Source organism: Vulpes lagopus, chromosome 17 (assembly GCF_018345385.1).
Source record: "Vulpes lagopus strain Blue_001 chromosome 17, ASM1834538v1, whole genome shotgun sequence".
Taxonomy (NCBI): domain Eukaryota; kingdom Metazoa; phylum Chordata; class Mammalia; order Carnivora; family Canidae; genus Vulpes; species Vulpes lagopus.
Window position 1 is genome coordinate 1,470,281 of NC_054840.1, and position 25,731 is coordinate 1,496,011.

At 42.8% G+C, this 25,731-nt stretch overlaps 1 protein-coding gene across 11 annotated transcripts in view; it reads left to right on the forward strand.

Annotated features, from left to right (window-relative positions):
• The window catches only part of TBL1XR1 (TBL1X receptor 1), a 167,937-nt gene that overhangs the window by 68,778 nt on the left and 73,428 nt on the right, over positions 1-25,731 (forward strand). For 2 of the 11 annotated variants that reach the window (XM_041732015.1, XM_041732020.1), the window contains exons 1-2: positions 15,068-15,248; positions 15,674-15,980. The exons of 7 other annotated variants lie outside the window; for them this stretch is intronic. The gene's annotated coding sequence lies outside the window, so the exon portion shown is untranslated. Of the gene's footprint in view, positions 1-15,064; positions 15,249-15,673; positions 15,981-25,731 lie in introns of those variants that run through there. 2 more of the 11 variants (XM_041732009.1, XM_041732012.1) reach the window with 2 other exon arrangements.

Genomic DNA, 25,731 nt, shown 5'->3' on the forward strand with positions numbered 1-25,731 from the left:
AGAGATTAGTTAAGAGCCTCATGTCTCGTGCTCAGTAGGTCACGGTGAAGTCACAGCACTCTTGCAGTTGGTTGTCCTCTAGTTCTATGTGTAGTTTCTTAATTCCTAGAATCTGGTAAATAGTGGATGAAGCTGTGGAATGGAAAACAGTGTAAATATTTACTGAATAGGTGAATGCACTAATATAATTAATTGTAAAGTTCTAGACATTTGTATGTGACCGTTGCATTTTCTGAAGTTTGCAAATGAATGTCCTGGCATAGGATTGTTAAATGCATGTGGAAAAGAGCAGAAGATGTGGTGTGGTTGGAGGAGAGCAAGGATGTGAAATCTGCAGGTTGTTGGGGATGGGGGGAAGCGGAAAGTAAAAGTGATAGGAGGCCTGAGACAGGGATGTAATTTCACAGTAGCCACCCCGAAGCCTAGGGACCTGGAAGTGCAGAAGACCCCCGTTGTAGCCACATCTAGTGAGGTCCTTGCCCCAGGGTTAGAGAGCCAGGAGAGCAGATTTGCCTGTCTTTTTAGTCTTTCCTCCCAGGACCTTGGGGTCAGACACTGATGATGAAAGGCATCCTCCCTGCCAGCTGTCAGCGGTCTGCTTTCTTGAAGTAGTCCAGCTTTTGTCTATAGAACAATGAAGGGAAAGTAGCAAACCTTAAACCTTCCTCGGGGAGCGTCCGCTGCCGATTCTTCTCCTCCTCGTTGCCTCCCGCCTTGCCTTCGCGGTTCTTCTCCTCTGGCCTAACGTAATCAGTGGGATCAAAATCCAACTGTGTGCCCTAACAAGGCAAAACCGATGCCCTTCGAGAGCAGCGGTTATATTTTTAAATTTGAATGTACGCTTTAAACGGCACAGCATTAAAATGTTTCACCAAAGATGTGATCATTACAATAACGTATTTAGGTTATGAAATATTTCAGAGCTAAGTGCTTGTTACATAATTGGCCGTAGTTCCTATTCTTTATCCTTGGAACAAACATGATCCTTCCAGTACTCTGAATGTTAGACATGGCTTGCATCAAACCAACATCTGTCTTTGTTCTTCCGAAGTTTTGTGAGGGAGCGAAAGCGATCCAACGATTTTCCTGTCCTTGGTTCCTGTAGTCCTGCGCCGGCGCGGTCTTCATTTCAGCCGCTGGCCCCGCGGGGAGGGGGGGGCGCATTCACGCCGTGTCCGCGTGCTTTGGCCGAGGCATCTGGAGTCGAGGCCCAATGGGGCGGCCTTCGAGGTCGGAGCCTGCTCGCGAAGGGGCATAGACACGCAGGCGGCTGCCCTGCGGTGGCGCTGGGCCTCAGAGGGCAGTGGGTGATCTCAGATTCGGCTGAAGGACGCAGCCGATCCAGTCGTGGAGGTGTAGGAACTGAAGCGAACTCGTGAGGTAGGCCCCAGGGAGGAGGTCATGATGTTTGATGGCGGATTAGCTGTGGGAAGGACGGACGGGACCGGACGGGACGAGAAAGAGCCTTGTTTCCGGTGCGGGCGGGCGGCAGGGAGGATGGAGCCCACCCGCACTGCAGAATTTAGGGAGAGGAACAAGTGTGAGACGGGAGATGAATCCGCTGTGTACACACTGGCATGTACACTACATGCTCTGTAGACAGCCCTGGGGAGAATGATGTCCGGTTGGCTTCAAGGAGCTGAAAACATTATTTTAAACAGACCCAGACTCAGGAAGTTGCTATTTTTTATTCCCTTGTCCTTAGTGGGAGGACTTCGATCAGGCCTCACGTCCATCGCCTTGGTTGAACAGTGGCCGCTGCTTCAGGGGGCCTCAGCTTCAGACAGGACCAAGTGCTGCATCTGCTGCCCGTCGTCAGGAAAACAAAAGCTTCCCTGGCAGCCTCTCAGGCTGGGGTGGCTGGGAGCTCCTGCCCGGCCCCTTTCTGGTTAGAGCTTATCAGCTAGACTGTTTGACGCGGCTCCCCCGAGGCTCCCCCGTGGCTCCCCCCCGGCTGCCCCGGGGCTGCTTCTAGCCACGAGAAAGGCTGAGAAGGTGGAAGTTTAGGTGGACCTGTTGTTGCTTTGAACAGAATTGCTGGTACCTCAGCAGAGAGGCTGAAGGCAACTAAATAGTTTTAATGTGAATAAAGAGCTAATTAAATAGTGACCCGACAAAGAAACCTACTATTGCTTCTTTCACTTCAAAATTTAAAAGACAACTGAATTTTCAGACACTCAGGTGCCGCTGCGTTACAGCTTTTGGGATGCAGGCCTGTTCAAAATAATTTGGGCCTTAGATTTCATCAGAGTTGTAGGGGAGGAGACTGAGGAGTGTGGGTGGTGAGATACAAGGAACCCGTAGGCTTTGTAGAGATACTTGGGAAAAAGAATTGGCCAGGTTTAATGATTATCCAGCTGACAGAGTCAGGGATGACTTCTAGGCCTTTGATTTGGGTGATGAAGATTAAGCCAAAAGCAGAAATGGCTGTGGTGCTTCTGTGCCTTCCAGGACTTTTTGCTAAACTTCCAGAAGAGGAGGAGTATGCTTTTTAAAATTCCATGTTTTCTTATGGGTACTGATACATCGTTTTAAAAAATGTAACCTCCCATCCGATGAAGTTACTGATTTCTGTGTGTGTCTGTTTTTAAACACCTGGATCGACATGGTGTTTCAGGAACTCGTTGTGTGAGATGCTGGAGATGCACCGCATGTGAGCGCCGGGGACGGATGGGTGGCAGAACAGTAGTATTGATTGGTTGGTGGACTCACACCGTCTTCTGGTGGGTGCCAGATGGTGGTGGCTGGACTGACTTCCCTCCCCGTGCCAGTGAGAGAGGGCAGACCTAGAGCTCAAGGGGTTCAGCGCCGCCTTCCGCCCAGGACGTGGTCCTGGAGACCCGGACGGAGGGTCCCCGCAGGGAGCCCGCTTCTCCCTCTGCCTGGGTCTCTGCCTCTCTCGGTGTCTCTCATGAATAAATAAATAAAATCTTAAAAAAACAGCTGTGTCATGTTGCAATAAAGGAAACTTTTTGGAAACAGAGAAGCTTTGAAAACAGACTGCGGAGGCCTGGGAGGAGCGCGGTTGGGACTCCAGCCCCGCATGCGATGGCCGATGGCCGCTTACTAGAGCTCTTTCGGGAGCGCTTCCTGAGGTGGGTCTCGGCCGGGAGCTGCTCTGGGCGTTAACTGGGTGAAGCACACGCAACAGTACTAGGCAGCTTGGCACTGGGTTCAAATGCTCCTAAGGGTGCGAGCGGTGCAGAGTTTCATATTTTGTTATTTCTGGTAAGAATATCGATCCTCTGGGCCTCAATTTCCTTTTGAACTAGACGTCTTGGCTTTGGCTTCATTAGCCTTCATGTCATCGCAAGAGATTTCCTGGGCTATTTGTAAGATACTTTGTCGTATGTTAGTTTGGTTTTCTGTCCGTGTTGCCCTACTTCTCACTTGAGTTCGGTCAAACCCAGTCATTACCTAAAGGAGGTGAGTTGGTCTCGTGGAAGCTCTAAGGCCCAAGACAGGACCCGGGACACCCTAGAGGCAGAGTTGGGATGAGGACCCAGCTGTTCGTGAGGAAGGGGGTTCACAGACCGTTTCTCCTTCTGTGGGTAAGTAACCGCCGTTCAGTTTCTGGCTGTTTCACCTAAAACACAGAGTGGCGTGTCCGGCAGGATTCCCGCCGGCAGGGGCGTGAGGCCGAGTGGCCCCTGATGCGTGGACTGCGTCGGGCCTGGGCGTCCGTACAGAGGGAAGGGGTGGCATGTTCTTAGAAGTGAGCCCTCCCCTCGACGGCTGGGTCCCCGGGAAGCTGCGCCCAGGAAACTCCTAAACTGAAGTTGGTCGCTCTGTGGAGCTTGGAGTCCTTAAGCCAAGGTGGCTTCCACAGCCTGTGGTGAACCCCTGCCCCGCGTGGCCGAGCAGTGACGCGGAGGTGGCAGGCAGAGGGGCGGGGGCAGGAGCTCCTGGACGGCCTGGTGGGCCCACGCGCCTGCCCGCCGCGCTACCCATAGCCTTCCCCCCTGCCCTCCAGCTCTGGGTAAACCCTGTGGCCTTAGGATTTGTGAGCTCCTCTAATCCAGGCTGAGTCATCAGAGTTCTTTTTATCTGATTGATGAGCCCTGACTTGAGATCAAGAGGCCAGTGAATAGTCACACACAACCGATTTAGATCCTTTTTGTAGGAAAGATAGATATTTTCCTCTTAGTGTTCTTGAAACAATTTCTGGCTTATACTCCTTCTTAAGAAGAAGAGGTTAAGATTTTGTTGCCCTTCCCCCTACTCTTCTTCCCCCATCACCACCCCCTTCTCATTCAATACTCCTTGCAATCCGGAATTACGTTTTAGGTATGGCAGTAGGCATGGTTACAGAGATAATTTTTTCCAGGAATTTATAGTGGAAGATATTGAAACAAATTCAGCTAATCTTTATAGTTCTGGCTTTGTGCACTTTCATAAAACTAGTCTCACTGAACAAGTCGGGGTGGGGGGAGACCAATGATTCTTAAGCATCTGAGGAAGTCTTGGTCTGTATCCACATTGATGTTGTATTTTCACCTAGGTCAGTATTGTAAGGTAACGATGGCAGGTAAATATATACAGTTACCACGCACAATGTAAGCATTTGCTGGATGTTTAAAAATTGAGCCTGTATCTAAACTGTAGTAGAACTTAAGTGACCAGACATTCCATTTTACTGGCATTTTTTCTGTATTTGTTTTTGGGGGTTTTCTGTTTGTGTATCCTGTGTCTTCAAAAAGTTCAAAGCTTTTCAATGTTACTGTGCAAGAATGCTTGTATGAAAAATAGTTGACTAAACAGACTCTGGGCAATAGTCATAAAATTAACATTTATGATGATCTCCAAATACTATAGTGCTAAATATTTATTTTTTAAACTTTATAGTTTAAAATTGTTCTTTCAAGTAATCTCTGCCTTACATGGGGCTCAGATCCATGATCCCGACCGAGATCAGGAGTCTCATGGTCTACTGACTGAGCCAGCCAGGTGCCCCTGTCATGCTAAATGTTTAGATAAACCTGTCATTTATCATGCCTAATATTTGTCCTAGAATTACAGCTTCATAATACATACAGGAGGTGTAGGCAAGAACAGATAGTTTAGAGAAAAAATTAGAAATGCAAATTGAACTGTGTTGAAAAATTGAAACACAAATGACCTCTTTGGTAAATGCGGATTTTCCAGTAATGGCTTCCAAAAACCATGGACATGACCGTAAGGCAGGCTCATCTTCATACGTGACTGCTGAGTACAGAACATAGAACATCCGGTAGCTCTTGCACGTCTTGCAGCTCTTGTTTGATGTACAAACTGTTCTGACCATCCTTAATTCCTGCAACCTGGAGGCACCGCCGCCTCCTCACAGAAGACTCCTGAGCCCCTCATCCTACATGGACTTTTTCTTTCCTCCGAGCTTGTCACCTTCTGTGTAACAGTTAAGTCTCCATTGTGCCGGAAATGACTCTGCCCGGGTGCAAAGATCATTATTTAGTGATATGTTTTACTAAGTTTTGTTCCAGTGTTACTAGGAAAGGGTTAACTTTAAAAATTAACAAAGTGTAGTCGAAAAGTTAATAAAACTTTTCTTCCCCTTTCGTCCCCGGGTCTGTTGTCTCTGTAGCAGGACAACTCTTAGAGTCAGTAGGAACAACAGCGACAGTCACAGTCCTGCCATCAGACTTGGCCGAGAGATAAAGCAGAGGCTTTAAATTATGTTGTTTCCTAATCTCCTGAAGGAGAATCGGCTTTTTGGTTTCTGTTTTCTTGATTAACTGAAGCCTCACTAATGGAGACAATTCATTTCTAGAATGTAGGTCCTTTGTTGTCGATGGAATCTTTGGTTGCTTCGGTGTTAGAGAACGGGAAAAGACAAGAGAATCGACATTTTGTTTTACTTGTTTTTTTCCCCCATATTTATCTGTTAATTATGACTTAGAGTTGTTAAAAAATGTAAAAATAATCTTTTGCCTTACGCTTTAGTTCACATTATAGAAGTGATTTTTGGTGTCTGTCATTCAACTGTGATAGAAAGCTAAAATACAAGCTCATTTTCTCTTAATTTAAAATATGCATAATAACTCATTTCTTCTCACCCACGACTTGCTGAACATTAGGTTTGGCAAAACTTAGGGCCAACATGTTTTCTTGCTTCCATTTGCTCTGGTGAAGAGGGTTCATTTCCAGGTCTAGTCTGTGACTCTGTGCCTTCATTGTTCTGTCTCTTTGTTATTTGTTTTTTTGTTTGTTTGTTTTTTGGTGTTTTTTTTTTTTTTAATACTTCCCATTGCTATTTTTATAATCTCATGGTAAGTCATAAACAGTTTTTTTTCTTTACTTAGAACCTAATTCTTAAAATCTTTTAATACTGTACTATTCTTAACCCTCTGTGTCCTTTTTTTTTTTTTTTAATTTTTATTTATTTATTTATGATAGTCACAGAGAGAGAGAGAAGCAGACATAGGCAGAGGGAGAAGCAGGCTCCATGCACCGGGAGCCCGATGTGGGATTCGATCCCGGGTCTCCAGGATCGCGCCCTGGGCCAAAGGCAGGCGCCAAACCGCTGTGCCACCCAGGGATCCCCCCTCTGTGTCCTTTTAAACTATATATATATTTATAATTTCCACTATTTATTAGTATAATTCTAATTATACTAATTACTTTATTATATTAATAAAGATGGGAAAGCATCTTTAGGGACTTTTATAGGATTGGTGCTGTCTTGTTTTTAAATCATAGTTTCTGGTCGGTGGTGGTGTTTTTTTTACAATAAACTGGAGTCTGTGTTCATACCTACCAGGCTATCGAATCCACTATCTCTGCAGAGTATGGTGTTATATGATAGCCTCCTTTTACAGATGAGGACATGCTTGTGGTTGCACGAATATAATGTGAAAGAACTGAACTTTTAAACCGTGTTGTTCTTTCCATTCTACTCCACTGTCCTTTCAATGTCTGAAGATCACAGTGAACTACTGAAATTTTAATACTTTTAAAAATGTTGACACCATACACAACGACTTCATTGTTCTGTATGGTGTCACATAAGACAGTATTTGGGGACTCCTGGGTGGCTCAGCGGTTGAGCATCTGCCTTGGGCCCAGGTCATGACCCCGGGGTCCCAGGATCAAATCCTGCATCGGGCTCCCTGCATGGAGCCTGCTTCGCCTTTGGCCTGTGTCTCTGCCTCTCTCTGTCTCCCTCATGAATAAATAAAATCTAAAAAAAAAAAAAAAAAAAAAAAAAAAAGACAGTATTTGAATGCCTTAGGAAATTTGTTTCCCATAGAATGGTTATATAGTTTTAGTGAAGAATGTTTGAATGATGTTTTTCTTAGTTTGATTTTTTTTTTTTAATATATCGTTAGCTCATCTAAACTTAATTAATGCTCCATCCTGGCTCGGTAGAATTTTGGGTGTTTTGGGGAATTATTTCAGTAGGTAACACAGTGCTTTGCTTGCTGCCCTGTGTGTGTGTGTGTGTGTGTGTGTGTATAAATAGTTTCATTGGAAAAAGTAATACACACCCTTCAGGTATTGTCTGTGGCTGCTTTGCATTACAATACCGGAGTTGAGTAGTTGTGACAGAGACCACGTGGCTTGTAGTAGTACCTAGAAGTTGCTGGCCCAGCCTGCGGCCTCTCGCCCCGCTGCTGCGAGGGCTAAAGATGAGGCACTTGCAGGATTCACACAGTTGCTGTCGAGGCCTGGGGAGGAGGGGGGTGCTCTGTATTGAAGTAAGTAAATGGAATTACTTAAGAAAAACACACGTATGTCTGTCTGTGTGTCCCTGTTCTTACCCTGTATTTGCATGCCCTCAGTGGTTCACGTGGACAGCACAGCTTATATTTGCTTGTTTAAAGGTTTCATTTTACATTTGGTGAAAAAGTTAAATGGAAACCGACTTGGCAAGCTAACGTCAGATAAGAATTTTGACATTTTTTAGAATTACAAATATATCACTTATTTTATCCTATGTTTAGAATGAATTATGTTAAAAGACAGGATAGCCCTGATTTCTTAAAGGACAGTATTTCTGACAGGTTTTTGATAGAAACATGGTAGTTACATGATGATTTTGATTTACTGAAGTCAAAGCATTTTTTGGTACTGCCTGGATTGAATAAGAACTCAAAGCAACCAGTCTGTAAGTTTCGGTTTTTCATGTGAAAATCTGTAAAGAAATATTTAGTAGAAACTCACAGGAGTGACTTTTTCCTCCTTCAGCAGGAGATAGAAATATAACACTTTAAAATTCTGAACCTAATTTAATTTAATGTACATACATTTTTTTCCTCCGTGCTCAAAAGACTTCAGAATGACTTTTTTTTTTGAGAAGGAGAAGGGGGGAGGGGAAGACAGAGAGGGAGAGAGCATCTCGAGCAGGCTCCAGGCCCAGCAGGAGCCCACGGGTGGAGGGGGGGGTAGATTCCCAGGTCCCAAGATCATGACTTGAGCCAAAATCAAGAGTCAGACACTTAACTGAGCCAACCAGGCAACTCAGAATGACAATCTTCATTTAAATAATACTCTGCTGGCATGTTCTTCATTTTTAGAAACGTGACATCCAGGGCACCCCTGTCGGCCAAGCGTTTCTCTGGTATGGGACTGTGTCATTTCCCAGGAGAAGGGCTCCTTTTACTCGCATACATTGTTTTAAAATGATTGCCTGTGAATCCTATGCCAGGCACTGTTTAGCACTTTATAAAAATTATTTAAGTCTTAAAACAGTGTATTTTCCATAAGTCATAACAGAGGCACCAGGAGTTAAAGTCCCATGTCTTTGATGGGCTAGCTCAGCCACTTTCGGAGCCTTGGGGTCCAGTGCAGTCGGTGTGGTTCCAGGGTACTGGTTCCTCCCCCTGTACCATAGCACCCCCCCCCCCCCCCCCCCCCCCCCCAGTTTGTCCTCCTGGAGTCTAAGCGGCACAGAGGAGCCACAGAGGCTGCTGGTGGCTGCTGATAATGCTGGAATGCCGAGTTGGAAGGACTTAACAGGGCGCAGGTGCGACCCTTTATGATGTGCGACTGCAGTGACTTCCTTGCTGAGTGGTAGATCCGGGCTTTGCTCGAACATTTCATTTGATTCGTGTGACACTTTTCCATCATATTGAGCAGGAGAAAAGCACCTTTCTATAACATGTACCTACTACGTACAATTTTGTCACCTGTAGCAGAGTCTGACTTGGGAGACTCTTTATCCACATGTAGTAGCAGCTTTGCTCCTTTTGTGCTTTTAAATGATCCTTCCCTTCCTCTGTTTGTAGCCTTTTTCTGGGTCTCTTTCTGAGATGTCCTCACTACTGTCCGTCCTTTTCCAATTCATTTTTGGGGAGAGAGGTTGAGTTTATTTTTTTGTTTCTTACCATTAACCTTAAAATCAAATTAATAAGACTTTTAATTTACTTGATACAGTACAGTTCCCACTCTAGTTCTGAGAACTAGTCACTTTGCAATGCTAATATTTGAAAGAAATGATCCCTTCATGCCCTCCCCAATAGATTATTTATTGGAATCTGAGTAGTAAAACTCCCCATCCTGCCCTTTCCAGTGGTTTTTAACGCCCACTAGAATTACCTGGGGGAGCTTTTCATGCAACTGATGTGCAGATTCTACTCTAGACCAATTAAATCTTGAGTGAGGGACCCACTGTATTAGAATCTGGAGTCTGGAAAGGTATTTCTGTAGGACAGTTAATCAAAAACCCAACATCCCTAGCAGAACTGTTTCATTTCTGCTGGGAATATATTGTTCAGCAGAATGATTTCTGTGTTATACTAATTAGCTGTTCAAATTCTTGGTGTCTTGATCAAATATTCAACCCTTGGGAAGAGTGAGAAACCTAATACAATGTAGGAATTATATCAGCTTTTTCTTCTGACTTGTTAAGTGCTAAGGTACCTACCTGCTTGTGTGGTCATAGGCCGATTTGGTATAGGCAAAGTTTGATTTTTCTTTGCATCCTGTTATTTCTTCGGTCCCGATGCTATTCCCGTTGCCTTCTATCACCCACCCCTCTACTTGTTTCTTTCTCCCAAACTACTTAAAAAGTAAAAAGATGAGCTATTATCAGCTTTGTGTTAAGAAGAAAACAGTGTCAGATCTATTATTTCTAAGGCATCACAGATTATAAGTTGCACCATTAATTTAGTATTTGGTTGTTTTTTTTTTTGAAAAAGGAAATTATAAAAAAAAAAAAAAGAAAAAGGAAATTATACTTTGTTGATACCACTTTTGTCTTTAAAGCAACTGACAATAGTGTATATTGATCCATATGTTTTTATATCACCTTTCTAGTATCACAACTCAAGTTTGAGTCTAAGCCTTTCACACCTTCAGATTCTCTTAACATTTTGAAAGTTAGTGAACTGGAAACTTTTGATGGGTAGATGTAGTGCCTAAAAAATAAATTTGACTTTCAGTAACACTTGAAACTGCCCAAACCAAACTTTAATTTTAAACGCTCTGTGGCTTATATAAGAGAATTTGTATTTTTTATTGTCTTTAATTGCATCGCTTAGTCTCTGACAGGCAAACTTCAGGGTACTTGATAGCTTATTTGTCTTATTTTTAGACAATTTTTTTTTTTGGTATAAATTTAATACAGAAGTCAGCCGCACATAATGCTACCAATGAAACTAACTCAACTGAAGTAAGTAGGAGGAGGAGGATTAGACACCAGTGCGTGTTTAAATTGTTTTCGATGTGGTTTTGTGGTATTGAATGTATCTGATTTTTAGGAAACTGGGATCATAATATACAGCTTTTGAATCCATTTATCCTGAGTTACCTAAATAATAAAGGGAAGTGGAAAATTATAGCCATTGATGGAGCTGTTTGAGCTGCTTTTCAATCTGATCTCAGAGTTGGTCTCCTTAGGATACTTCCTCTGTTAAGCTCTTTCCCCCTTTCCGCGAGCGGCATCATCTGCATTCCTGGAATATTATCTGTGTATGTGATTGGGTGGGAAGCAAAATGGGGAGAGGAGAGTACAGACATCTAGATGCTAATTTAGGCCTTGATGAATGCTTGGTATGTTATTAGAAATTGCCATGTGGAAGAAGACAGCTAATAAAGTCTTTTGTGAAACGGATCAATGGAATTGAGACGATTCAGTCAAAACTCTTTTGTTTTACAAATATTTTTCTTCTTTTATTGTTCCACTTGCAAGTAATCACTGTTTGTTGTGTTTTCACTCATGTGCTAAGCACTTTAATTTGCTCTTTATCTGTGACTTTTCTTTTGCCAAGAAGTTCATTTAATATCTTTCTGAGCTGATTAATTATGTTGGGATCATTACGTTTTTCTCTTAATTCTTGGGATGATTTTCCCCAATTCTTTAAATTTAAATTCATTTGTAATTTCTATTTTTTTTAAGGATACCAGGTACAATTTCTTGAATTTGTTTCTGGCAACTAGGTTCTAGATTAGGTTATGTTCCTACTTTAAGATTATAAGCACATTTTTGTTTTGCTTGCACCTTTCCCTAAGGGAAAGAACCCACAATCCATTAGCTTTTCAGGAAATCTATAAATCAAGTAAATTTACCTCTAGAGACTGCAGGTTAGTAATTTTGAATTTTAAAGGATCTTTGCATCTTAAAAAACAAATTCTCCTAATTATGTGTAGGTGGTAGATTTTAGAAGATGTCTGCTGAGTTAGCAGTGTCTATTTCTATGCTGAAATCCTATTCTAAAATTAATACTTCATCTACTTCAGGTAAAATGTTCTGAAATATAGATTGTAAAAGCAAAGCTTTTTATTTGGATACAAAACCAAAGCCCGCAAACCTTGATTGCATCACAAAAAGTAATGCAAATGGATTTAGTTGATGTAGTATTATACAAAGTGGGTGATCCTTTCACACTAATTTTATAATATAATTGATCACATGCACTTGAGTTTTCTTTTAATGTCAAAATATCAGCCTTTATTTGCCACTTCCTGGAAGTGGTACTAAAAATACTGGTTATAGCTAGGCCCTCCTAAACATTTTTAAAATGAAAATCCACCTTTAAGTTGTTCACCCTTACCAGTTTGATTTATTGATGCTGTAACAGTCTCTTGTGTTTTATTTTCAAATATGTACGTACCTATTCCCGCATTATATTATGAATATTACAGTACATATGGATCTTAAGGACTGTGTACATTCTGTGCACTATTCTTCGTTCTCTTAGTTCTCTTGTGGACGAGCAAGGTGAACGAACAAGTCTCTGGAAGTCTGGTAGGGGAGACCTGATAAGAGAATAAGGCACTACAGGAGGAGGAATAAAGGAGGCTCATTTCGTCTCATTGGGCAGTGGGGTGAAAAATCAAGGGCGGAAGCTCATTTGGGCTGAACCTTGAAAGAGATGGGATAGGTTTGTGGCCAGAACGATAGTAGGAGGAAATTCCTGGTCGATGATTGGGTATGTCATGGCAGCCAGCGTGTGCAGAGAACAGGGGGACTGGTGACAGGCCATGGCAAGAGTGGGAGATGTTTGGCAAGTGAGATTGTAGAGGCAAGTGTAAAGGATACGCATTTTGATTCTTTAGGACAACTTGAATTACTTTAGTACAAGTAGTTTTAATATACGTTCTATGAGATTATCTTAAATACACTTTAGATTTCTGTAATTCTTTTGTAGAATATATAATTCTATCTTTTAAAATTCAGATAATTCATTTTATAAGCTGAAGAGTTGTGTGGTATGCTTTATAAACACACTCCACAGTGGCCAGGGTATGGCTAAAGGAGTTGCCTAGGAAAGCAGCTAATATAGAATCCAAAATATGGCCCAGCATTTGTTTATTAAATATATATATATACATTTATTTATAATTATATTTTACAATATTATATATATGTATATTAGAAACTCCTCCATTTAGGAGTTCCTGGGTGGCCCAGTTGGTTAAGCATCATCCGACTCTTGGTTTTGGCTCAGATCATGATCGCAGGGTGGTGAGATGGAGCCCCACGTCGAGCTCCTGCTCAGTGGGGAGTCTGCTTGGGATTCTCTCCCACGGCCTCTCTCCCCACTCATGCTCACAGGCAGGCTCGTGTGTTCTCTCTCTCTCTCTCTCTCTCTCTGGAATAAAGAAATAAAATTTTTTGAAAGGAATTCCTCAGTTTTTCAGTTTGTATTGTATGTGCAAAGGACATACCTGTTGACATACTATTTTCCATTGATTTATTCACCCTTTGAATCCTAGGATCAGATATTTTTTTAACTACTTAAATGTTTATTAAATTACTATTACGACCCTTTCCCTATAGGAGGTATAATCTAAAAAGAAAAGCCAAATGAATCAATGAAGAAAACAAAACTAGAGAAAGGCTAACCAGAGAAAACTGAGATTAGAAACCTCTAGGAGTGTGATGAAAGAAAGATTCGGTAATCACAGAAAAGTAAGAGAAGAGAACCAAGCAGGGGAGGAACAAGAAAGACCAGCAACTGCAGTGATCTAATTTAGAATCTTCCAAAGGCAGTAAGATTTGTGTGAGTTTCTGTGTTGAGGTTTGTGTGCACATCCTGGTAGTTGAAAGCAAGTATCCATTGGGGTACAGAGCTCTTATTCTGTTTAGGTTTTTTATATTTTTAAAAATTAAATGTTACTGATATTTAACATAGGGGTTCAAATTTGCACCCTTATTCAGCCCTGATGTCAGGAAGTCGTGTCTCAGGGGGCACATAAAGGGATTTGGAGGAGTGGGAGCTCCACAAAGTAGCAGGAGCACTCCCAAGTCCTTTGCTCCATTTCTGGCAACTGCCATGTATCTGGCTTAGTTTTATAAGTTTACTTGTGTTTGATTATGTAGATTTATGGCTTATATGATCTAGTTTCAACTAGACCCCACAAAACAGACTAATAATTTAAAGATTCCTACAAAAAAAAAAAACCCTGAATATAAGAATATAAATAAGAATAGGAAACAAGATAATGGTAGAGCGAATACTCAAGTTAGTAAAATGAGGTTTTCACCTGCCACAATTGAATCATTTTAGAAGATGGTTAAGAATATAAGAGATTATCCAGAAGAGTATTTGACATAAAGGCACACATCTTTGTTTTTTACTTGTGTTTTCTGTGTTGTAAAATGTATGTAATTCAGGAGCACATGCTAATCATTCATAAATAAATAGGATGAATGCGTGTGCCAGAACTTGTCTCTGATACACGGGCACTCCGCCGATTTTTGGATAACAAGTGGCCCTGTATAGCTTATAGCTCAGAGATTCATGAAATCTGTATGCTGGAACAATCGATGTCTGTGACAGATGGCCCGGAGGTAAGCAGAGCCTGGCGGCGCCCTGGTTGTTGTTCCGCCTCCGTCGTGATGTCCCCGGAGCGGGTCTGCAGTAGGTACGAGAAGGGCTGTGCGCTGCCGTGTCCCGGCGCCCCGCGGCTGGTCGGCTCGGCGGGCGCCCTGCTCCCTGAGCGCCGCTGTGGTTCCCAGGCCTTGGGCTCCCGTCCCGGAGGAGGAGCCGATGCCCGGGGGCCCTGCGCGGTGCGCAGTGCTCAGTGCTCGGTGCTTGGTGCTCCGGCGGGGCCTGGCCCTGAGCTGGCCATGAGCGTGCGACGGGAGCAAAGCCCCGCAATTCCGCGTGTGCTTAGCGCTCGCTCTCGGGTCTGCTCCCTGAATTCACCGGGTCGGGGTAGCAGGTGAAGCCCTGCAGCCCCTTCTCGGGGCCTCGGCCCCCACGGCCCCCTCGGCCCCCACGGCCCCCTCGGCCCCCTCGGCCACCATGGCCCCCTCGGCCCCCTCGGCCCCCACGGCCCCCACGGCCACCTCGGCCCCCTCGGCCACCACAGCCCCCACAGCCCCCTCGGCCCCCACGGCCGCCTTGGCCTCCATGGCCACCTCGGCCACCACGGCCCCCACAGCCCCCAGCCCCCAAGGCCGCCTCGACCCCTCGGCCCCCTCGGCCTCCATGGCCCCCTCGGCCCCCACGGCCCCCTCGCCCCCTTGGCCCCCACGGCCCCCACGGGTCCCGGGGTCGGCCTGGGACTCAGGCTTGGGACGGCGGGCGAGGCCTGTGCCGCAGAGCTCGGGGCCGCGGTGGCGGCTCCTGGGCCCCGGGCCGTGAGCTGGTGCGGTCCCTGCGGGCAGCGAGCCCGGCCCTGGGCCCCGTGGCGCCGGCGCGGCGCCGGGAGTCGCGTCGTGCCCCGCCGGGGAGGTGAGCGGCGGGCCGGGCGCCTGGCGGGGGCGCACTGAATAGCTTCCTTTCCTTTTCCTCAGCGTCAGCAGCCGTGACGGGCGGCCCGGACCCCAGCCGCGTCCCCGGCTCAATGCCCCGCCAACGGTAAGCTGCCACCCGGTCGGCGGTCGCTCTGCGGTCGCTCCTTCCTTGCTGTGGGCGCCTGTGAAGAACCTGTAGTTTCTCACGGTTTGGCGAAATGCGTCTGTGCTCCCAGAGTAGAGGGACGCGCTTGACAGCATGTGCCCTGTAAGGTCCCTAAGGTAATTCTTGGCTGTTGAGTTAGAAAAGGAAGAGGGGCCCCTTCCCTCGGAGACCCCGGCACCCGCGGCTTAGGCCCCCGCTTAGCCCGCCGCCGGGCGAGGGCGCTGCCCCGGGGCTCGACCCCAGGCTTGCAGCAGCCGGCTCCGTTTCGCGACTAGAACCTTCTTGTTAGACTTAGGCTGCAGCATCAGTAACAGCTCTTGTGCTTGTCAGTCATCTCACTAAAACGGCCCTTTTGCGTATTGTGTTTATCTTAACGTTTATAGACCACGGGCAGTTAAACGGCCAAGATCCTGCTTTTAGCGAAGGAACGATTTTCAGGAGAACCGTCCTCCCTCTTAACGCCCCGTCTTAGCCGCCTTCCTCTGGAGCAAGAGTCCGCGCGGGGGCTGAGGCCGCCCCCCCTTCTGCAGGTGCCCTGGGTGACTGGCAAGGACTCCTGTAAAAGTAGATGACAGAACCGGACTCCGTTTCTAAGGTTTATTCCCCTGTAGCCTAAGCGAGCTCCCTGCCGTTGACTAAAATCACCATGATTCTCCCGCACAAGGAGTAATTCCTCACCTAATGCCCTTGGTATGTATTGTCGAGTCAATAAATAAATAGTAGACAAATGAATTTTCACTTTTTGGGTTCTTTAGAATTAGTTGCTTAACAATAATTTATTTCAAAGTATTTCCTATAGTGCATTATTAGATTTTTAAATTATCTTTACTTAATCACATTCTTATTTTCCACATTAACTCAGGTAGCTGTAGAAGCCGATAAAGGCTCATAGAACTTGGTGGGAAATCAGTCTGAAACTAAAGCTACTAAAAATTAACTAGAACCAGGATAAGTGGGTGAGGTGAGTTCTCTCTGAACATATTCCTAGGAAATGATTCATTTTGGAGATGGACTTTTCAGTATGTTGGTAAGAAGGTTCCTCTCCCCTTTCCCGTTCTTTCTCAGCAGTTAATGGAAAATGTTAAGGAAATTAAGAATTTTTGGTGCGGCCCTACCCAGCAGGCAGGATGCCGAGGCTCTTCATTAACTTAGGAGCCCTCGCTGGCCTCTTCAGGGTGCTTGGGCGACTCAGTAACCGTTGCTGAATCTGCTGTTTGCTCTGGAGCGTTCCAGTTTCTTATGCAAGAAACAGCTCTGCTGGTAAATCGGCTCCATCCTTGGGGTTACCTGCTCCCGGCTTTGTGTTTAAAGTTCACATTTGAAACCTGTTGGTTCTCTTGACGGTTGGAGCCTTAACTGTTGGTGGCAGGTTCACCCATGAGAACCCATGGTGCAGGCCAGTGGGTACCTGAGGTGCCGGTGCAGCGCAGCTGGCTCCCTCCCGGAGCTGCTTATCTTCAAGTAAATTTTTCAGGGTCCCCCTCACAGAGACTACACATTGTGTTGTCTTTGGAACAGCTCATAGACTACCGGTATTTCATATCAGATGATTTCCAACACATTTGCCAGTTTTGTTGACAAGTCCTGAAATCATTTTTATGTCATGATCGCAGAGATTTATGCTCATATATGTTAGTTCTAAATGAGTGTTAGTGTTAGAGATGAAGAAGGCCAAGATTATAACAGCTGAGGACACCACAGCCATTTGTACACATTTGCCTGATGTGCTAGTACATTTGTAGGTGTTGGTTCACAGTGGGAGTTTTCTCATGAACCTGACAAATGCCCAGTTTTTAGTTAAACCTGTGCTATGTAGTATCTTGTGTTTTTTCCCCTGAAAATGCCATAAAGGAATGCTTTGTGGGAATGTATACCTAGCCCTGGGGAATGTCCCTACTCTCAACTTTGTGATATAAATAAGGATGAGGGATTTGTAATAGTCTTTTTTACTTACTCTTTACTTGCCTAGATACAAGTTATTTTAACTCCAATTGCACCTTACGTCATTATGATTTACAGCTACTTTCCTAAATAAATGTTGTGTACTATTTTCTGTAAATATCTCATGGTATTCATAAAACACATTGGCCAACAAGTGTATGTTATTATTTGAGCTTTTTATATTGTGCATGTTTTCAAACATACACTGAAGAATACAGACTAGCATCATGAACTCTGACCCAGCTCTGTCCCAGCTGCAGTAGCCACCAATTTGTTTCATTTTTAACCACCTGGTTCTCATGTTTCCCTCCACCCTTTCCCCCCAGTTATTTTAAGAGCTAGTACATGTAGCATATGATTTCATTCATAATCTATGTAAGTATGTGTGTCTATGCAAGATACAGACTGTTTAAAAATATATATACCACAATACCATTATCACACTTTAAAAATTGGCATTTTTTTAATTTAAAAAGCGGATTTAAATATAGTTCTGAAAAATTACAGAAAAACCATAAAATGTGTTACCTTAAACATTTTTAGATGTACACTTTTTCATCTTAGAAGAACTTTTTCATCTTATAAAACAAATACCCCCATTTCCCCTTTTAACAGCAACTGGCAACAACCATTTTATTTTAGTTTTGGTTTTATGAGTTTGTGTTAGCTACTTTACACAGTGTAAGTGGAATCCTACAGTCTTTGTTTTGTCACTGGCTTATTCGTGTAATGTCTTCTGGGTTCATCAGTTTTGTGACATGCTGCATGTGACATGATTTCTTTCTTTCTAAAGGTTGAGTATTCCATTATATGCATATACTGTATTTTCTTTATCGATTTGTCAGTGAACATTTCTGTTGCTTCCATCTTTGGCTGTTATGAATAATGCTGCAGTGAACTTGCGTGTACAAATATTTCTTCAGAATTCTGCTTTCACTTCTTTTGGGTATAATAAACCCAGAAATGAGACTGCTGGATCATAGGTGAACCTGCACACAGTTTTCCAGAGTGGTTGCGCTATTTTCCATTCCCACCAAAGTGCACAGGGGTTCTGATTTATCTTTCTCTACATTTTTTTCCAATACTTTGTTATTTTCTGTGGTGTTCTTTGTCCTTTTTTTTCTTTTTCTTGGGGGAGGGTAGTGAACATTTTAATGGATATGAGATTATGATGATAATTTCTTAATATCACTAAATAATCATTTAGTTTAAGTTTTCCTCATTTGCTCATAAATAACATTTCTGCAAAATCGAAACAAAATCCATACATTTGGTTGGTTGGTATACATCTTACTCTTCTACCTCTTTACTTCATTTTTTCCCAGTTAGTTTATTTGCCATGTGAGGTTTCCTCAGTCTGTTGTGTTAATTGCATCCCTACAGTAAAGAGCCTCTCTTTCTTGCAGATCAGTAGTTCTGAGAGCTTGATCTAATTCAGGTTTTTCTTACTTTATTTTGGGTGTGTGGGTAACAGAATATTTCATAAGGAGGTGCTTAAGTACTCCATGAAGAAGTACCCTTTTTAATTGTCTCTTGTTGTGATATTAGGTGACTGCTGACCATTGCCTAGATCTCTTATTTCCGTGAGAACATTCAAGATGTTGCTATCCCAAATATGTCAGGGCTCTATTTAGGATCTGTGGAGAGAAACTTCCCTCATGATATACTTGGTTATTCTGATACTTGGTTACACAGTTTGCATAGGAAAGGCATACTGAATACTTGATTCACTCCTTTATTTACCAGTTTTCAAAGTTACTGGTTGTTTCCTAGAGTCTTGGAGAAGTAGACCAATGAGGATTTTTTTTAAATGCCATTGAGCTTATGGATTTAAATATTTTATTTCGTATGTTGACTACATTGCAGTTTTTACTCTTATTATGATGCTCAGATGGTCTTGGCCAAAGGAGCCTTTTTAAGTTGGCTTTTACAAAAACTTTTTTAAAAATATATTTATAATGTTATGTTTTATTAAATATAAGTGTAATATGAATATATTAAAATAATATAGACTATATAAATGAAACATAAGATAGAAATATATAAATATATAAAATGCATATAGAACTATTATATGGTTTTTATCTTAATATATATTTATATATTTAAACCAGTACCACTAATATGGCTCCTAAAAACAGCTATTTTGGCCTCTGTCCTGCCAGGGTTTACAGAGTATTATGTTCTATAGTACTTGAACTAAATCTACTTGTATCATTTTTCTGCCATCTTGTTATATAGTCAGGTCCATTTGTTTCATTTGTTTTTTAGTATTTAGAATTTGAACATTTTGGTTTAGTTTTGTCTTGATTATATATAAAACATTTATGTTACTTCGAAATAAGGTACCTTTCTTTGTATTTTCTTACTCCTCTTCTAGGTAATCAGTTTTATCTATATCGTTAATTTAAAAAATATATAAGAAAACTCATGCATGTATTTATATTGGAGATCATCTTTTTTAAAAATATTTTATTTATTTATTTATTTGAAAGCGAGAAAGAGAAAGAAAGCAGGAATGGGGTGAAGGGCAGAAGGAGAAGCAGACTCTGCTGAGCCAGGAGTCTGATGTGGGGCTCGATCCCAGGACCCCGAGATCATGAGCTGAGCCGCCGGCAGACGCTTAACCAGCTGAGCCCCAGGAGCCCCTGGCGATCACCTTATAGCACTATATAGAGTCCGTCCTCATTCCTTTTGATGGCTGTCTGGTAGTCCAGTACATGGATGTATCATATCTGTTTGAAGAGTGAGAGTTTTAGGTATGATCATAAAGAGGGATTTGTTTTTGTTTTTGTTTTAGGCAATTTGCCAAATTCCCTTAGGTTTTATGACATCTTATGTTCCTTCCAGCAATGGATTAGGGTGCCTGTTTACTCACTGTAAACAGTGGATGGGCAGAACTTTTTGAGTATAGATACATAGGGGTGTGTGCATATTTTTAATCTGTTAGATGAGAAATGGTATCTCACTGTACTTCAAATTTGCATCTTTTTGTATGTTTTAGAATTGTTTATCTTTTTCTTTGAACTGTTTAAAAGATAGGTTTTCTTGAAAATAAGATTATCTATCAAATCTTTTGACCAGTCCTTCAGACCTCCTATTTTCTCTTGTTCTGATTCTGTAGTCATCACACAACTTCTTAAAAATCATTTGGTTTAACAACAAGATTTTCCTACCCAGAAAAGAACCACACTGACCAGTTGTCTTAGATTTGATTTCCATGGAATCATACCCTTGAGACAACTCTATTTCATTTGAAAAGTGACCCCGGAGAGTTCCTGTAGGGGCGGGCCGGGCTGTCAGATAAAGAGGCCAGTACAGACAGAGGCCTTACAAAGTAGGTCCTTGTTGTGGGTGGTTGGGGCTCAGATGCTGTGGCTCCCTCTGGGAGACAGACTAGAACATGCCTCTGAGCCGTTCCGCTCCAGGGGCAAGGACGCTGGGGTAATTGGTCTCCCGGCTCCCTGTCCGTCCTGGTAGAGTCCTGCTCTGAGGTGCGGAGGGCACCGGCTCCTCAGCAGCTCCTCCCTCAGCGAGCCTGTGTTTGTGGAAAGAAGCTGCTTGGTTCCTCCGGAAGGTTGAGTGCTGAGGAAATGGGGACCTGGTGCTGCCTGCACCTGTTGCACCAGTGACTGTTCCGGGCTGCAGTCACATTTCTCTGTGTTAGTAAATCATTCTTCTCATTCATAAACTGGTCAGGTGTGTTTGGTTAGCATCTGTTCTCCCAGAACTTGATTGTCTTAAGAGAGCTGGTAAAAGTAAGTAATGGCTTGCTAGATTGAAGATAAGGCGCCGGAGTTGTGACCCTCCCAAGAAGGATCTCGCAAGAAGCAGCGTAGTGCATATTGAGGAGCCAGTCATCTGTTCCCTTTTAGTACCTACTTTGTAATTATCTCATCTCTAAACGAATTTGTTCCTTTCATTGCAGGAAAATTCATTATTTATTACGTCTTTCACTGTCCTGTAATTTTGAAATGGTGTTACTAAATAGGAAGAATGAATGGCTTTGCCATATAGATGGCATCGTGTGAAGTATTTATTTTCTTTTGGTTGAGAATTTATGCCTCTGGAGAACTAATTTTCCAATCAGCTGTAAAATGGTTACATTGAAAAACTCTTAATCTTCAGGGATTCCCCCCCCCCCCCCCCCATAATGGATGAAGGTGCAAAAGGCTCAGTTTCTTTCAGAAGGACTTAGGCCTTTGTATATGTCTGAGCACTTGTCTCTTTGAAAATGTATGGTTTATCTTTTATTAAAAACTTAAAAAGATAAACTCAGAAAAGCAGAGCATGTACGCATTGGAGTTATATTCAGTGGATACCCCATATCTTTACCATTGGAGGATGGTTATTGATGTGAGGCTTTTATAACTAAAATGGGACTTGAGAGATTGTGGTTATCTATCATCTGAAAGTCAAAGAAAGAAAGCTTGGATTCTTACATGGATTTAAGCCTTACATTAAATGTAATGGTAGAACTTGTTATGGTGGTTTGCTCTTGTTTGGAAATTTATCTTCATGCTTCACGTGATTCTGGTGTCTGTTCCATAGGTTCTTAACATAGGCATCATGCAGCCAGAAACAAAATCTAGCTCCCTTCTATGTCAAGGAACCCAGAATAGAGTGAGAGCAAAAATTTAAAACCCGCATCGAGGTAGAAGGATGGGTGGCTGATGGAATGAGGTTAAAAGCAAGAGTGTCCTATCCCTGATTGTTTTCTGACCTTACTTTTAAGTATCTCCAACTTTTCAAGCTGTCCAGACTATGTTGAATTCAGTCTTCTAGATTCTAGCACATTCAGAGTTGGGCCACATGCTTTCATATTAGCAACCTAGCCATAACCCTTGAAACTGCAGGCCGTTGCAAGTTTCTTGTGTGTATTGAAGCCATTAGGAGTCCGTTTTTTTCCATCCTTCCTTCCTTTCATCAATCCATGCATCTTTCTAGTGGATAGTGATACGTTTTTTTCTTACTTGATTTTTAAGTTTTTGCTCCCAAAAGAAATAAGCTTAGTATAGTTTGGTATGTAAAAGACTAGAATTTCTGGTTTAAATAGGTGCTGCTTGTTCTCTTCTCCACATTTTGCCTTTTGAAAGCCAGCTACTTTCATAGCTTTTGATTGTTTTTTCCCTGGTTCATTGGAACAGAGATCCTTCACGATGACTGTTTTCTCTCCTTCTCTGTAATTACTGATTTCCTCCTATAAGGAGGATCTTAAAAAAAAAAAATACATTACAGTTCTTATTTCACTGTCTTATATAAAGGACAGTCTGATTTGATGTTTATTTCCAGTCAGATGTTTAATGGTATCATTTTTGAGATCATTATAATCTGATACTTTTTATTTGATGAGGGAGCCAGTGAGCGGGGGAGGGGCGGAAGGCGACTCCAGGGGAGAGAGACGCCGGAGCAGGTTCCGTGCCCCGTGGTGCCCCGTGGTGCCCCGTGGTGCCCTGTGTGGGGCTTGAACTGACGACCCTGAGATCATGACCTGAGCCGCCACCCAGAGTTGGGCGCTTAACCCACGGAGCCACCCAGGCGCCCTTGTAATCTGATACTTTTAAAAAATGACTTAGAACGTAAGGGTCTACAAATTTAGAACAGATTACATAGAAATACGTTAAATGTATAGGAGACACTGAAAGGCATTTTGATTAAAAAAATCAGACCAGAAATGGAAGGAGTAGTGAGTGTTCTGGGGTAGAGAGTAAGTAAGTATCTTACTTAAATATCTCTCTAACCTTGTGAGGTTGTTAATACCTCTGTTTTATAGATGGGAAATCCATTATTCCTGCTTATAATCATGTAGACATTAAACTGTAGAGTCTGCTCTGAACCAGGTCTTGTTTCCACAGTTCTGTCCTCTTCTGAGAATGTCTGCACTTCTGAGAAGACTGGAACTGTGGCAAGGTGAAAGTGGGGTGGGACCCTAGGTTCTCGCAAAGAGCTCTTGTCCTTTATTTTCCATAAGAAACAGTTAAGGAATAAAATTGTTATACTGTCTTTCAAAACAGAAGAAATTCTGTCTTAAAAATATAGTGATTTCAGCATTTGTACATTTAAAGTTTTTGTTATTTTCATTTAAGTGGGGGAGATTTGATATTTTGGCTGAAATTTCAGAAGCTAATTCACAATAAAGCATTTGATTTGAATATTGTGTACATTTGAAGTGTATTTTGTGTTTCCTTCCCTAATCTTTAAAAGCATTTAATTGAGAAATGTATTTTGTTTTATAATGCCTTTTAATATATTCCCTACAAGATATTTCCTCCCCACAACTGTGGGTAGCATGAAGTAAACAGTGGCTTTCATAAAAAGAAATATTTAAATTCAGATATTTTGAAATGATATGTAAGTCATTTATCTGCCCCCCCCCCCCCCCATAGTAGGCTCTACTCATAGGAGAGATGGAAATTTGTTTCAAAGACAAACTTTCTCTGATCTACCTGCCATGTAGGGCTGACCTTTTTATCACCCCCAGTGTGTAGTTTGTGTGGGATAGGACTCATTGAGACACCTTGGCTCTGGTTGCCATCATGTCCCACTCCCCTTGCCCTTCCGCCTCCGCAGCTAGACCTGCAGTGTGTGGTGTAGGCACTAGTGACATGTCATACTGAGCACGTGCAATATGACACGTCATAGTTAAGATGTGCTATAAATGGAAAATGCACATTAGGTTTTGAAGACAAGGTAAATTCTTGATTTTGAAATATTGATTGCAAGAAATGATCACATTTGGGTTAAACATATATCATTTATACTTTATTGGGTTATATATTGGGTTACATAGATCTTAGTAGAATAATTGCCCCCTGTTTCTCTTTAAAATTTTCATGAGACTGCTAGAAAATTTCGAATTACATAATGTGGTTTCCACTGTGGCTTGCTGCCAGTGTTGCCCTGGACCTTGCTAGTCGTAGCTCCCTGACCTGTAGGTTCTCCTTACCTCCCAGAAGTAATCAGAGCCGTGAAGAATCTGGCTAATGCTAAGACCTGGGGAAACAGGAGTGACCCTCAGAGCATTCCTAAAATTAGATCATGGTATTGCCAAGTGAACTAGAGGAGAGACCCAGCCCGTTCCAAAGGCGTTACCAGAGATTCTTGGTCGTGTCACAGGAAAGAATTCAAGGGCAGACACACATCACAGGGGATGAATGACACAAACAAAGTTTACTAAGTGAAAGTACATACTCTGGAGATGTGAGAGCTGGGCCGGGAGGAAACTGGAGCACGTGGGCTGCACGCCGCAGGGAGAGAGGCCTTGGCCTGGGGTTGGGTTTCCATCTTTTATTGAAGGCTGTCAACTAGCGGGGAGAGTATTCATTACCTGGGACGGGGATCCAGGGCTTGAGCTGCTCCTTCCTGATTTGGCCCATGGTTTCGGTCATGGCATCCACTGTCTTGGGCCTGACCATTGTGCTGAGGCCTCACGGGGAGGGCTGCCAGGGCAGGCCTCTGACCTTCCCCATGGTTGGCCGTGACTTGGCGCCCCCGGCCTCCGGGAGTCCTGTTAGAACCTAGCTGACTGCCGACGCTTAACAATGGGGCAGCGCCATAAAGCCAAGTAAGTTGTCCTCCGTCATTACCGGGAAGGAATTAAAGCTCAGAGAAGTGATGGCATCTCACATGCTTTGTCGTAGTTACAGAGCAAGACTTGAACCGATGTCCTCATGTAATCCAGCATTCCTCAAAATTCTGTGTAATACAGATTATATAGAATCAGAATATTTTTCAGAGATGAATCATGAGAGCTTGCTCAGGAAGAGATGGAATAATAAAAACTAAAGCATTTTAGTTAGAGATTGCTAGGTTTTGTGTTTTGTTTACTGTTTAGTGCTAAAGATGCAAAATGTTGGGAAATTTTTCTTAGATACTTTTCTTATCTATTTGTGTTGTTTTTCTTTTTTTGGCAAATCAGTTATTCACTGTTTGCTTTCCTTTGTACCTGTTATCTTGTCAAATCATTTTTCCCCCTAGATTTTTCCCAGCTGTAAAGTTTCCATTTAGTTCTTTTTATATTTTGCACTTCTGGGAACTTCTCACTTTCCTGTAATTTCAAATATAGGCCTTTACTTTGTAGGATGGATTAAAATAGCTGTCTTAACATTTTTGTTTTGATAATTCTCACATCTGGATAATCTCTAGATTGTTATGTCTTCTGGTCTTTTTCTTTGAGAATTGGTCAGATTTTCCTGATTCTGTGTATTAAATAATTTTGGATTTGTATCTTATCAGACTAATGTTATGGGTTTTGTTTGTTTGTTTAAATAAACGGGTGATCAGCGTGATTAGGTTCAGACCGCAAGTTCTCACTGTTGCATGGGCGTGGTCACAGTTTCCAGCACCAGTTCAGTTTTCAAAGCCTTTGCTGTGCTGCTTTGGGCCTACTCCTTGCATGCACCTCTCAGGGTTCGTGTGGAACCTGAATAGTGGGTTTTGTCAGAAGGTCTCAAAACCTTAGCTTCTTTGGGTATGTTCTGCAAACATGTCTTGGGATGCC